This window comes from Triturus cristatus, chromosome 7 (assembly GCF_964204655.1).
Source record: "Triturus cristatus chromosome 7, aTriCri1.1, whole genome shotgun sequence".
Lineage (NCBI taxonomy): Eukaryota > Metazoa > Chordata > Amphibia > Caudata > Salamandridae > Triturus > Triturus cristatus.
The window spans coordinates 1658883588-1658898861 of record NC_140590.1 but is presented as its reverse complement, the minus strand read 5'-3'; the positions used below and the strand labels follow the sequence as shown (position 1 = coordinate 1658898861).

Here is a 15274-nt window from a genome sequence, read left to right as displayed (position 1 = left end):
GGCCCCTTTCTCCACCACTCTGCAAACTTGACTGCTAGTTAAAACAAAAATAGAAATTCACTAAAAAAACAAAGGTTACAAAGACATTATAGTTAGCAAATAGAATTTTTAAAAACCTTTGAAATTCACTAAAAAAAAACAAAGGTTACAGGGACGTTATAGTTATTGTCATATTTTACTCATACAAAATTCAGCCATTATAGTTAGCTAAGTTAACTATAACTTGCATCCCCGCAATGCACTGCTAATGACCTCACATATTACATCACTCATTACATGGTCAGTGACCTCACTGATGACATCTCAAATGACATCACTGATGACACACCCACTTAGACATCAACTAACAGACAGATAGACACATTCATTCAACCAGTCATTCACCCATACATTCACGGAGACACCTAATCACTCACTTATACAGTCAGTCACGCGCCCACTGAGTCATCCATACAGTCACTCATACACCCACTGATTTACCAATACACCTTGGTATATATATTTAACACTCAAACTTTTTAAAAACACTCAGTCACTGGATGATGTCATCAGTGATGTTATTTGAGATGTCATCAGTGATGTTACTGACCATGGCATGAGTGATGTAATATGTGAGGTCATAAGCAGTGCATTGTAGGGTGCGCGAGTTATAGTTAACTAAGCTAACTATACCGGCAGAATTTCTCTGGTTTTGTATGAGTAAAATCTGACCCGAACTATAACGTCACTGTAACATTTGATTTTTTTTTTTTATTTAATGTTTTTTTTAATATATATATGTGTATTAGGGGAAGGGTATTCTTAGGGTTTAGTGTTGGTGTTTGCTTTTTGTGAACATGAGATTTTTTAGGGTTTAGGGTGGGTATGGGTTTTGGGGTGACAAGGGCCTTTTAAGGGTTTAGGGTAGGTATGGGTTTTTGTGTGGCAAGGGAATTTTTAGGGTTTAGGGTGGGTATGGTTTTTTGGGCGGCAAGATCATTTTTAGGGTTTAGGGTGGGTATGGGATTTTGGGGGGCAAGGGGATTTTTAGGGTTTAGGGTGGGTATAGGCTCTTGATTGACAAGGGATTTTGGGGGATTTAGGGTGGGTATGGGTTTTTTGGTGGTAAGGGAGTTTGTAGGGTTTAAGTTGGGTATATGTTTTTTGGGTGGCAAGGGAATCTTTAGAGTTTAGGGTGAGAATCGGTTTTTGGGTGCAAGGGAATTTTTAGGGTTTAGGGTGTGAATGAGTTTTTGGGTGGCAAGTGATTTTTTAGAGTTTAGGGTGGGTACGGGTTTTTGGGTGGTAAGGGATTTTTTAGGGTTTAGGGTGAGTATGGTGTTGAGGGTTGTTCAGGATTAAAATTTATTATATATTGTTTTTTATGTTAATATAATTTTTTTATATATGTAGATAATACTATAAGAATGTGTTTTCTCATATATATACATATGTGTGTAAATCTATATACACACACACACACAGACGTATGTATATCTATATGTGTATGTAAGAATACATACAAATATATATATATATATTTTTTAAAGTGCATATGCTTTTACAACGCATGCCTTTTCAATTATGGGGCATGTAGTTCAGTTAATTGCATTTTAAAATCAGGATTACAAGTCCTAGAATACAAGCTACAATTCTGGACTGAGTAAGCTACCCATAAGGGACCTCAAACGCTAGACTTCTACTCTTCCAGCAGTGAACCCTTTACTGAGAGAAGACAGTTCAGCAGTGATTAAACAAGTTCTCACCTCCTTACTGTGTATCCTGAGCAAGGCCAGCTCTTCAGATAAGATCACCAAATGACTCCCATGTAACCAAGTTCCAATGCTGGAGTCCTGGCCTTTTCATTCACAATTTAGTTTTTCATTTGTGTTAGTTCAATTAGAGGAAGTCAAGTGAACATGGACTGCAAGTCCCTGAAATAATTAGGTTTTTAAACTATATCCCAGACCAATAGCAAGATGGAACCTGTCACATCCACTCTGAAACAACATGGTCTTGTTTTCACTATTTTGAGTTTGAGAGGCGGTGTATGTGAAAAGGAAAAGAAACTACATTTCACTGAACTTGTAGGAAAATACCTGTGTGATACTTAGCAGCCTTGTAGGAGGAGTAGGGCTGTACCCTGGACAATTAAAAGTGTGGTTCTAACCTCATGCCATATTGTGTGACTCAGTTTAATTACACAACCAAATGAGATGAAGACGTGGGTTGCTTCTACTGCGCAATTTAGACTGGCGCACCAGTTGGCAATTCATTATAGTAAAAGCTTACAGAACCCGGTATTGTGACGTTATGGTGTTAGGTGGCACTCATACTTGTAGACATACCCACGAATGTATGGAAACTCAGGGGAGGTAATAAGCTGCCTGCACACCTGTGGAGCGAGCTTGGCTACTGTGCACCTATTCATAGACCTTGCATACTCCAGGAAGCATCACTCATCCAGTCCTTCTCAGGTCAACAATCCCAGCCTCATTCTGGACTTAATGAAAGAGTGAACACTGCTTATGTGTTCATAAATTGTAAATGCTAATGCAGTGTTTTAATCCATTGTAATCCCTACTGTGGTGTTATTATGTTGTGCACTTTGTTGTGTTATTAGTGTAAGCCAGGCTCAGGCATTATTGTTGTGTAAATGTTCCTGTACGGTTGCTGTATTGCCAACTAAACTGTGGCATTACTAATTTGTAAACACTGCTGCTGAATATGAAGACTATAAACGCTCTAAGCCTCTGAATCCATTATAAACCCCGCTGTGCTGTTAATCCATTGTAAACCCAGCTGCATTGTTAGTCTATTGTAAACCGTGCTGTGGTGTGAATCCATTGTAAAACCTGCTGCATTGTTAGCCTATTGTAAGCCGTGCAGTGGTGTTAGTCCATTGTAAACCCAGCTGCATTGTTAGTCTTTTGTAAACCGTGCTGTGGAGTGAATCCATTGTAACACCTGCTGCATTGTTAGCCTATTGTAAGCCGTGCAGTGGTGTTAGTCCATTGTAAACCCAGCTGCATCGTTAGTCTATGGTAAACCGTGCTGTGGAGTGAATCCATTGTAAAACCTGCTGCATTGTTAGCCTATTGTAAGCCGTGCAGTGGTGTTAGTCCATTGTAAACCCAGCTGCATTGTTAGTCTATGGTAAACCGTGCTGTGGAGTGAATCCATTGTAACACCTGCTGCATTGTTAGCCTATTGTAAGCCGTGCAGTGGTGTTAGTCCATTGTAAACCCAGCTGCATTGTTAGTCTATGGTAAACCGTGCTGTGGAGTGAATCCATTGTAAAACCTGCTGCATTGTTAGCCTATTGTAAGCCGTGCAGTGATGTTAGTCCATTGTAAACCCAGCTGCATTGTTAGTCTATTGTAAACCGTGCTGTGGTGTGAATCCATTGTCAAACCTGCTGCATTGTTAGTCTATTGTAAGCCGTGCAGTGGTGTTAGTCCATTGTAAACACAGCTGCATTGTTAGTCTATGGTAAACCGTGCTGTGGTGTTAGCACATTGTAACCCTGCTGCATTGTTAGTCTTTTGTAAGCCGTGCAGTGGTGTTAGTCCATTGTAAACCCAGCTGCATTGTTAGTCTATTGTAAACCGTGCTGTGGTGTAAGCACATTGTAACCCTGCTGCATTGTTAGTCTTTTGTAAGCCGTGCAGTGGTGTTAGTCCATTGTAAACCCAGCTGCATTGTTAGTCTATTGTAAACCGTGCTGTGGTGTAAGCACATTGTAACCCTGCTGCATTGTTAGTCTATTGTAAAATGTGCTGTGGTGTTAGTTTGTTAGGAACTCTGCTGTTGTGTTGCTCTGTTGCAAGTTTTGCTGTGGTGTTACTGTGCTGTAGTTCCCTGATGTGCTGTTAGTATGTTGTGTACCCTTCTGTGGAAGTTACTCTGATGTAAACCATTCTGTGGTGATATTATAGTGTAAATTCTGCTGTGATATTACTATAGTGTAAATGTACTCTGGTGTTATCTCATTGTAAACTCTGCTGTGGCGTTAGGACATTGCAATTCCTACGGTAGTATTATTTCCTTCCACACTCTTTTGTGGTGCGGTTAGATATTTTGTAAAGCCTCCTGCAGTGCTAAACAATAGTAAATGCTGCTGTGATGTTACTTTGTCGTAAACACTCCTATGATGTTGATATATTATAAATTCTCCAGTTGCTGTGTCTATTGTACAACTTGGTGTGGAATTAGTATTATGAAAACTCTGCTGTAGTGTTAATATTATGTAGATCATTCTGTTGCATTAGTATATTGTGAAACCCTGCTGTGGTGTTGATATATTGCAAACCTTGATGTGACGTTAGCCTATTTCAAACACCCACATTGTTTTAGCCCGTTGTATGTCGCAACCTCCTCCTGCTCCCTCTGTCACAACCCCCTCTTGCTTCCTCTGCGTAGTAGTCAACTGCGCAGGGCTCATGTTGCTTTACACCTATGGCACGTTATGATATCATGACTGCTGTTCCCCAGCACCCTCATAACTGCTGTTCCCCCAGTGCCCTCATGACTGATGCATCCCCAGCACCCTCATGAAAGATACTCCCCCAGCACCCTCATGAAAGATGCTTCCCCAGCACCCGTAATTTCCAGTACACTTAAACCCCTGCAAGCGTTCCCCAAATCCAGTGAAGCAATGGATTAATTGCTCTCGCTGTTCCTAGGGCCTTGGTGTGGTTTTCCATTAAATCCCTGCAAGCTTTTCCCAGAATCCAGTGAGCCAGTGGCAAGCCTTGTTCCCGCTTTTTACTGGTGTCTTGATGTTGTTTTCCATAATGCACGTAAACATTACTTTCCTGTTATTTGGTTTCGATCACCAAGTTGCACCTGCCCATTCCATTAGGTTCAAAGCGAATAAACTAGCACATTTTGCGCAAGGTTCGAGAACCTTCCAGACAGCCGCGTGCCCCATGTTACCTAGCTGGTATATAAACCACGCCCAAACCCGAACCGGGACTTGGCCTTGCTCCTTGTGGAATAAGCTTTACCCTTCCCACTCACCTGAAGAATCCTGCCTGAACCTAAAAGTGCTCTGGTCTCCTTAAAGTCCATCCAAACATGTGGTTCCCTTGGCACTCGTTCCCTTGACATCTTCCTCCTCACTCCCTCCTGCACAGCTACTTTGGATCTCCACGACTCCCTGCATCAAAGCCTCGAGATCTTATTCGCACTTCAGTCAAGTAGACAAACTTAACTTAAGTACTTGATATTAGGTTAGTGCACATTAAACCTCCTACAGGAGTAAACAGGACAGAGTATCCCCATCTTCAAAGACTATAGACTTTGCCTCCATGTCCTCTCTGTGAATTACTCCAGGGCTTCTTGTGTGTTTATCCTCTGGACCCTTCCTACAACCCTGATGCTAGAACTGTCACAGCGCAAGGATTAAATACTTTAGTCCTGTTTCTCTGATGAAAAGTAGTGGCAAAAGAATGCACTTCAGTGTCGTTGATATATACATCAACCTTGTACCCCTCCCTGTGTTTCGATTGTATCCCTAAGAGTTCAAGTAACTCCAACCATTGCTCCTACTGTATCCCTAGGAGTGCAAGTGACTCCAACCTTTTCTCCGAGTGTGTCCTTAGGATTGCAAGTAACTCCACCCTTTGCTCTGAGTGTATCCTGGAGAGTGTAACTAACCCCAATCTGTATTTCAAGTTTCCTAGGAGTGCCACACTCCTCTCTGTGATTTTGGTTATTCTGCTCTCATGCCGAGTTGCTGATGAGACCTGTAAGTTTGTGTCACTAAAGTTGATGCATGTTCAGTGTAAGTAAAGACTTATTAGTTTACTGATGGTAACTGCCTCATCTTTTTATTTCCAATGCATTGCATCATTGCAAAGCCAGAGATTCTGGCCCAGTGCACATCTACCTTGCAAATATAGGTCTCAGAAGTGACAAATCCTGTCACATAACATCTCACAGCTGGTGAACATATCCAGTATCGCATGTCTCTCTTTTCTTATTTTATCCCAACCTCTCTTTCCCCCAGGAGGACAGTGTGAGATCTAATGTTTCAGTTCCTTGACGTGCATTGTCCTTGGGTGGAATAGGAGGTCCAGCACCAGCTCCATGCTCATCTCTGCAGTTGAGACCAGGTAAATGCATGACAGAAGGCCAAGCCTTGCATGCTTCCACCGTCCGGATGACATGGATGACCCGAAAGACGTTCAAGGCCTGGCTCAGACTCTGCCCGAGGGCACCCCTAATGTTTTAGACTTAGCAGGGTCTTTAGAGGGTGTACAGCACGAAGTTCAGTCCTTGCAGCAGAAAATTCAGTCGCTTAAGGACAAACTAGTCAGGTTCACCCTCTCCCTTCATCATGGTCTTATGAGGTGGGGCCTGGAGCGGTTCACAAGAGCAGATGTCCCGTTCCCCAACACCCACACTTTAGTAATTTGGGAAATCTACCAAGCTCCTCCGCTGCCGGAAACACAGTGTCAAAATTACCACTCCAGTCCCAGTGCCCTTGGTCCCACCAAAACCGTTTTTTGAGGATAGTCACAATTTTGATCCATTTTTGAAGCAGTTGCAGTTTCTTTGTAAACCAGGAGCCTTTCCCTCTGACACTGCTAGAATAGCCATGATCGTATCCTATCTCAGGGGTGTACTGCTGCTGGTTGGCCTTTTCCTTTCATTGAAAGTAATGACCCAGTTTTACATGATTTTGGTAAACTCAAAGAGGTGGCGCGTTGTCTCTTTGCTATGAACACTTTTGTCCAAACCAATGAAAATGATTTGCTAAAACTCTGTCAGGACAGTAAGGATCTCCTTACCTACATTACTGCTTTTTGTAAGCTAGTTACAGAAACCCAGTGGCGAGAGAAAAATAGGACTTCCTTCTTTTATAGGGAGTTAATGGATGACTCAAAGGATTTCCCGACGTGCATGATAGATTTACCCTCGGATTGCTCAGAGTTTATTAACTTAGTTGTCAGTCTTGACCATAGTTTAATGGAACATCCCTGAGGGGAACCCAGACTCCCAGTTTTGCAGTCTGAGCAGAAAAAGTCAGAGTCTAAGAATCAGGATAACACAATACCCATGCAGATTGGTGGCTTGTGCGGTCCTTTGACCGCTGATGAAAAAAGAAGAAAGAAATTAAATCTGTGTTTGTATTGCCGTTGAAGCAGGGCATTTTGCACAAGAATGCCCTGCCAAACCCAAGGGAATTCGGAAGACTAGCACCTTGACTTCTGACACGATGCTGAAAAAGTTAGAGTGCCCAGTTGACACTGGTCACTCAGTCTGGTGTAGTTCTTGAACTGACCTCCATTTACCTGGTTAATACATCACATAAAGTTCCAAGACATTTAACAATACCAGTCACCCTTATCATTGCACATCAATAGAGACAGGTTTTACCCATGCTTGTAGATTCCAGGGCTACAGGAAATTTATTAGATCTAGCGTTGGCCAGTTCTTTACAGATTCCACAGTTTAAAAAAGCCTGTTAGAGCCATAAATGGCCCCAAACTCTCTTCTGAGATGAGTGTATACCAAACTACTCTGCTATCCTTAGTGTGTGAGAAAGGGCATACTGAGACCTTGACCTCAGTGACACACCTACCTTTGGCACGATTTTAGGACTCCCTTGGCTTCAGTTGCACAATCCTCCTATTGACTGGTCCCGCCATCTAGTCACCTTGGGATCCCGTTGCTGTCAGACGTATTGCTATAATTAAAGCGCCCTTAGTGCCTGAGACAGAACATTCTCTTTTTGTCAATTGGATAGAAAGAAGGTACATTTTGAATGGTCACAAGAGGCCAATGATGCCTTTCACTTAGTTAAGGAGAGATGCACCACAGCCCCAGCACTCAGACATACAGACCCGACGCAGTCTTCTCCCATGGAAACGGATGCCTCCCAGGTAGCTGTGGGTGATATTTTATCACAATGTGATGCACAACAGAACACATGCACCCAGTCCCCATTTTTTCAAAAGATTCTTACTGACACAGCAGAATTACTCAGCTGCCAAACAAGAGTTATTGTCCATTAAATTATGCATTCAAGAAAGGCAACACTACCTTTGGCCAGACACACAACAGATTATGGATGATCTCCTAGCTAGATGGGATTATACAAATCAGGACACTCTAGGACAGACACCACAGAACATTGTGACCTCAAAGCACATCGTAGGGCTCTGTGACCCGGAGTCCTTCTTGGATAGACTTAGGCAGAGTATGAGTAAAAAAGAAATGGACTCTTGGGTGTCTGGAGAGCATAATAATGTGCACAAGGAGCTTCCTTACCGCGGTACCGCTTTTTATGTCCCCACGAAAGAATTAAAACAGGAAGTCTTAACCTGGTGTCATGATATTTCATTAGCAGGTCATTCAGAAATTCAAAAGACTCTAACAAACTATCAGCAATAGGTGTGGTGGCCCACATTGTCCAAGGATGTGTATGACTATGTTCAGACCTGCCCAATATGTTCTCAAAATAAGACTTTATACGAACCTTGCTAGGGCCTCCACATCCTTGGGGTAATATAAGCATGGACTCTATTACTGACCCCCCCAGCTCCAATGGCTATACTACCATTTGGGTGGCAGTAGATCTTTTTTCCAAGATGGTGCATTTTATTGCCCTAAAAGAAATACCCGCTGCCAAGACCCTCGCTGTTTATTCAACAAATCATGCGGTTGCACGGACCCCCTCAGTCATCATTTCTTATGGGGGCCTGCAATCCATTTCACAATTTTGGCGCAGTCTTTATCCATTTCACAATTTTGGCGCATTGTTTGCACATCATTGGACATTGATGCTTAACTCTCCGCTGCCTATCACACACAAACTGAAGGGCAGACGGAGTGGGTACACCAGGGTTTGCACTGTAATGTCTATTGACCTCTACTCCAAAGGTTTGGGAATCCTTTTTACCCTTCTCTGAATTTGTTTACCCAAACTCACACCTTTCAGCCACTGAAAGTTCCCCCTTTTATTGTTTAACTGATACACATCCTCATATTTTGCCCGAAAATGTTGTAATGCACTCTGAAAATGTATCTGACACATAAGACTTTGTCAACCACCTGGCTGATCCACAACAGCAGGTTTTATCACATTTGCGTCAGGCTAAGTTGTGCATAAAAAAATATGCTATCAAACATTGACACCAACAGCTAGACTATAGTGTTGGAGACCAAGTTTGGCTGTCCTCTAAACACCTGCTATTGCAAGGACCATGTGAGCTGCCACCCAGATATGTGGGTCCCTTTTCTATTGAACGAGACATTAACCCAGTAGCTGTAAAATTACAGTTAAAAGTACATTGAAAACTACAGTGTTTTCCATGTTCCTATTAAAGCCTTATTGTGGCCTGAACCGTGCTGTTCCCGTCTCTCACCTATAACACTGGATAATCCTTTGGAATTCAAGGTACAGAGAATCACTAATTCTAAGCGTAAAAAAGAATGCTTGTTTTACTTGATTGCTTGGAAAGGGTATGATCCTGAAGAACGGTTTTTGGAACTAGCCAGCAATGTTCATGCCCCTTACCGGGGATGTTACTACCATGTTCTTGACAGCTGTACATCAGTTCATCAGTTGTATGAGCCTGTGACTCGGCCCCAGCTTGGCCCACGATTCTGAATGAGCACTGTCTAGTGACAGGCCTTGTTATCTGCAGCCTTTCCTCAACTTTTACGTTACAAGGGCCACCTTGTGCCCATCTAATAAGTGTCCTCAAGGGTTTGTGCTACTCTGAAGGGGTCAGGGAGCTATGGATAATTCCAAAACGGCATTTTTGAGACACCTATGGGATATGTGGCACTATACACATAGCTAACATCATTTTCAAATGTATTTATACACAATACATACATATCTCCAGATGTAAAGAGTATTTGAGGTGCTTACCATTTAAGTCATGGTAATACTTCATTGTGTGGCCACAGGATCCTTCCAATACACTGTGGCAGTATCTAGTGGAATGTCACAACCAACTTTCAGTAGTGTGCTACAAGAAGTACTTTCTTCAATGAGGAGACACATCAACTGCTTCATCCATTTCCCACGGCAGCAGGATTTAGCCAATGTGAAGGGTGGCTTCTATGGCTTGGGTCACCTACCACATGTGGTTGGAGCAATTGATGGCACACATATTGCCTTAGTGCTACCACACGCCAGGGAACAGGTGTACTGGAATCAGAAACACTTCTATTCAATCAACGTGCAAGTTGTCTGCTTATCGGATTAGTAAATCACGTCTGTGCGCATTTCTCTGACTCTGCCCATGATTCCTTTATACTACAGAACAGCACCATACCCCTGCAAATCCCACAACTTGGACCTGAGAGGGCCTGATTTATTGGCCAGTACAATCTTTCATAATATAGTTTGTGGAATTTCTAGTTGGACAATCTGAAAATGTGTTACATTTTTTTGCACTTTTATATCATCCATCTAGGAGACTCAGCTTATCCCAACCAACCATGGTTGTTGGCCCCGCTAAGGAATCCAACAACACCAGCGGAAGTCCGCTTCAATGAGGCCCATGAAAGAACACGGAGGCCAGTGGAGCAGACTTTTGGGCTCCTAAAGGCCAGATTTCGTTGTCTAGACAAAACTGGTGGAGTCCTCCTCTACTAACCCACTACGGTGTGTCAAATCACCGTGGCCTGCTGCATGTTCCACAACATTGCCCTGCAATGGAACATCCTTTACTTCGCAGAGGATGGAGAGCATGAAGAGCCACCAGGCAAGGATCCTGAAATGCCTAATGAAGATGATAGTGGAAAAGAGGAAGGATTTGACTTATGTCAAGATGTCATCGAGAACTTCTTTTTATGAATGTAAGTACATCTGTACATGTTATCACTTTTACAGTTCAACCAACTATAGATTTGATGATGAGAGAAGTATGTGGTGGTAAATTGTTAGGAAGGGCAAGTACATAGAAAGTCTGGCCAAAGCCGTTTGTTGTTTAAAGTGATTGACAACTGTGTTTAGTTACATTGTGCCTCTCACATTGTTTTGTGGAACTGTGTCCTCCAAAGGTTGACCTTGCTATGTGTCTATTATGCTATGTTTGATTGGTAATCTTTTTGTTTTTGATTTTTTTTTAGGTTCCTTCACCATGTCATCTTCATTTGGACATTTAAGTGTTGAGGCAATTGCAGGCACATGGTGTTGTATCAAAGTACAAAGGGGACCTGGGTTGATCCTGGGAAAGACAGACACAGACTTTGGGTATACAAATCTGGTGCCAAGCCAACTTGCACTGTGATTGAATAATGGATTTGAAGGTTACATTGGACTTGTTCTCTGTGGTGTGTTGGCACTAAGGCAATATGTGTGCCATCATTAGCTCAAACCAAATGTGGTACAGGAGCCAAATCATGGTCATCTCCCTTCACATTGGCAAAATTCTCATTGAGTGTAAAATCTATGTAGCTGTTGATGTGTCTCATCATTGTAGGGCATACTTCTTGTAGCACTACACTGTAACTTGGTTGTGACATTCCATCTAGATACTGGAACAGTGGACTGGAATGATCCTGTGTCTACAAAATGTAGTACTGCCATGTGTATGCCTATTGGTGTAATTGATGTGGGATTCCTTATGTGAACCAGAAGATACAGCTCCAGATGATGACATGAGTCAATGATAATTTGCCTATTCAATCTGGTTGTTTTGGAAATATTCTCTTCTTCCTTGTTGGCAAGGTCTGGAATTGGAAATGTGAAAAGTGTCACTGAGCATTAGTGTCCTGTATGGATTGTTCTGTTACTGAAATTAAATGTTGAAAGACAATTATTGGTCTAATGTAATAAACATAGTAGTTGAGGATTAAATGGTCAGACATTATTGGGAGTCATGTTTGCGAACTTGAAATAAACATTACCTACTTGCAAATCTTCTGTGTTTACACAACATTTTGGTGTTTGTCATTGTGATATTATGATGGAATAAAAAGCATTTATTGATAGAGTTGAGATATACGACTCCAGTCTATGAATACTTTACTTTTAATTTTATTGTAGTAAACATGATGAAATTTAAGAGGGTGAAGATACCATAGGCAAAGCAAAATGTGAAGAAGTCAGTCATGGTGAATGAAACCATAGTTGGAGATCCAAAATAATTTGAAGTCCAATTTCCAAAAATAATACTGCCATCAGAAAGGCAAATGTGTCCAGAAATAATCCACGGAGTTGATGAAAGGCACACTCCAGAGGAAATTAGCGTTGAGGTTTGTTGCTGGCGGTAGCAGAGGTCTGCCATTTTCACCTCCTGGTGATCTGCATGGACGTCCCCTGCATTGGGGAGGTGGGTTCCACAGATGCAGGGGCTAGGGAGCCTGCATGAGGTTCTTCTGGTGGCTGTGGCTGATGTAGATGGCCCAGATGTTGTAGGACCTCAGGAAGGGGTACATGGTGGTTGAAAAGCACTGCACATGTGGATGTAAATGTCCTGCAGCACCCCAACCAGGGGGCCCATATTGGAGTTGTGAGCCTCCATCTGCTGGTTGTGCTGCCTCTGCAGCTGCTTTATCTCCCGGAGCTCAGTCAGTACCTGGCCCATCATGTCTTGGGACTGATTGTAGTCTCCCAAGACTTGTGCATGGTGGTCTGAGTGTCAGTGACCCCAGTGGACTTAGTATGCTGGCCTACAGGCCCTAACCCCACCACCCTGTGGCCTTGGCCCAGTGTTCCTCATCCGACTGGTTCCTTGGTGTGCTGGAGCTGATCGTGGTGTGGTCTTAACATCACCCAGGACGGGGGACACACGATCAGTGTCACAGTGAGAGGAACACAGGAAGTGGAGTCTTTGGGTTGCTGAGTGTAAGGAACATGGCTTTTGTTGCAGTTACCGCCACACACACTTTTTGCCCCCTTTTTAGCTACTACATGCTGATTTTGGATTCTGACAGTGCACTGACGCCTGTTGACCAGACCTCAGTGCCAGTGCTCCCTCCCTAAAACAAGCTGTTGTCTAATTGTGCTACAATTGGCAAATTACTTTACCACCCCTGTAAGTCCTTAGTAAATGGTACCCCAGGTACCTAGGGCAGGGGTACTAAAGAGGGTCCCTAAGGACTGCAGCATATCTTATGCCACCCCAAGGGACCCGGTTACCCATTCCGCACAGACTGCCATTGCAGGATGAATGACATGGGCATAAAAAAATGACATGCCAAAGTCACCGCGTCTAATATATGTAAGTCACCCCTACAGCAGGCTTTTGAGCACTGAGGCAGGGTGCATTAGATTTTATGTGAAGACATATCTGTATGAGCAGCAATGCCCCTGTAATGTCTAGTTTTATTACTAGAGATTGCAAGTGAGAAGGGAAGCCATCTTAAGGTACGTACTGTGCACTGGGCAAAACGAGTTTCCCAGCTACATCATAGCTTCCATGAAACAGATGGTGTTTGATATCAAATACCTCATATTAGAAAACCCACACTGATTCCAGTGTTGGATTTATTAATACATGTACCTAGAGGGCACCTTAGAGGTGCCCTCTGAAAACCTACTAACTACTGGTGTGCTGACTGACTGGGTTTAGCCAGCCTGCCACCACAGATGAGTTTCTGACCCTCAGGGGTGAGGGCCTATGCTCTCAGGAGGTCAGAAACAAAGCCTGCTCGGGCAGGTGTTTACACCCCGTCCCAGAGGATGACCTGTGAATTAGCATTGCAAGGCAGGGGTTTTCAAAGAGCCCACCACCTTTGGTATGAGAATCTCGCTTCCCTCACAGGAAAGGATGCCGACCCCTCCCCCCGCACCCTGAGCCATCAGCTCCAGGACAGGTGGGAAAATATGTTATGAAAGAGGGTTGTTGCAATGCCATGCTGGGCACACCTCCAGGGTGACCAAGACTGAAACAGAGACCAAATTTAGGATTCCACCTTCTTGTGTGTGGTGGAATTAGGAATTTGGGTGACCCAAAAGAAGTGGTCATCTAGGGGTATAGTGACCCCAGGGGTAAGTAGCCCATTGGCTACTAGCCCTCACTCCCCTTAACGCCCCTAAAGTGAGTGTTTAGGGGACCCCTGATACTAGGACTTTAGGTTTCTATGGACCAAAAGAAGAAGTGGAGAAAGAAGAAGACTATAAAGACCCGAGAACCGAGGAAAACGACTGACTTGGCACCAACCCTGCCAGCCTGCCTGCTGCACCCGACCCTAGTGGAGCAACTAATTTGTCATTCCGCTTTGCAGACCTCAAGAAACCCAGAGGCCTGCCAGTGCTTCGCAAATTGCCAATGGGACTCTCATGGAGTAAATGAGCTACTCCCCTGCAGCTGCAGGCACCAAAGAAGCAATACCCGGTACACTGACTTGCTGCCTACGGGGACTACTGACGGAGCAGTCACCCAGGAAGCGGTAGCAGTGATCCTACAGGTCAGTTCCGTCCTCCCTTTATATAAAGTGGTGTTGGATTTCTTTAGTGTGAGTGTGTGTCTCATTTACTGCCTTTGTGTATGCAATACATGCTTAGCACTACCCTTTGATTATGCCTAACTTCTCGCCCACACTACCACAAATGAGAGCATTTAGGATGTAATTTGTGCCCATTATTCCTTTGTGGTTTATCTGGACTCTCTGCACAGTGTACATCATTTTGGTGCACTATATAGAGAGCCAGCTTCCTACACTGAGGTGTCACAGCTGGGGTGGAAGGTGTTGCTGTGGGTGCACGAAATGTCACTGGAGCCGTCTGCTCACACTGGTCAGATGTTCCAAGCTCACCATATCACCAGGAGGGTTGTCCTCACTGAAGGTTTGATCCTGGGCAGTAGTGGCGGTGTCTTCAATGGCTGGTACCTGCCCACGTGCTCGGCTAGTTTGACCTATTGAGCATTCCTATTAGTAAAAATGAGTACTGTAATTCAAATCCTCACAGACAAACAATGTAGATACCTAGAGGACAAAATATATAGAGATTATCATGATGATAGCTTCCAGTGGCATTCCACATATTAACCTAAATTTAACAATTTCAAACAGGACAACTTCAAATAGGCAGGTAAAAAGATGTCCTGAAAAGTTAATGAAGTGCTTAGGGAGTACACCTAACATCTCACAAGCATTCCGCCCAACAAAGTGGAGAGGTGAAATGTGTAATTGACAATTCCAAGACCTAGCAGACTGCAAAACAGGCATTTCCACTACTTGGATGGATGTTTGACATTAGTCATCATATGAACAGTGCGATGTCAATCTTTGCAAGTGCCACTTATATTAAGCATTGTAATTTGCATACCTGACAAATGTTGTCAACTCAGGGGCCAATTACGATGGCGGAAGGACTGTC

General features: G+C 43.4%; 1 long non-coding RNA gene across 1 annotated transcript; it reads left to right on the top strand.

Moving 5' to 3' along the window:
• Positions 1 to 2400: 2400 nt before the first annotated feature.
• Positions 2401 to 11864, top strand: LOC146812648 (uncharacterized). The gene is made up of 3 exons (XR_014965973.1): positions 2401 to 2456; positions 10419 to 10803; positions 11077 to 11864. It is a non-coding gene; the product is annotated as an uncharacterized LOC146812648 (long non-coding RNA).
• The last annotated feature ends 3410 nt before the right edge of the window (positions 11865 to 15274 follow it).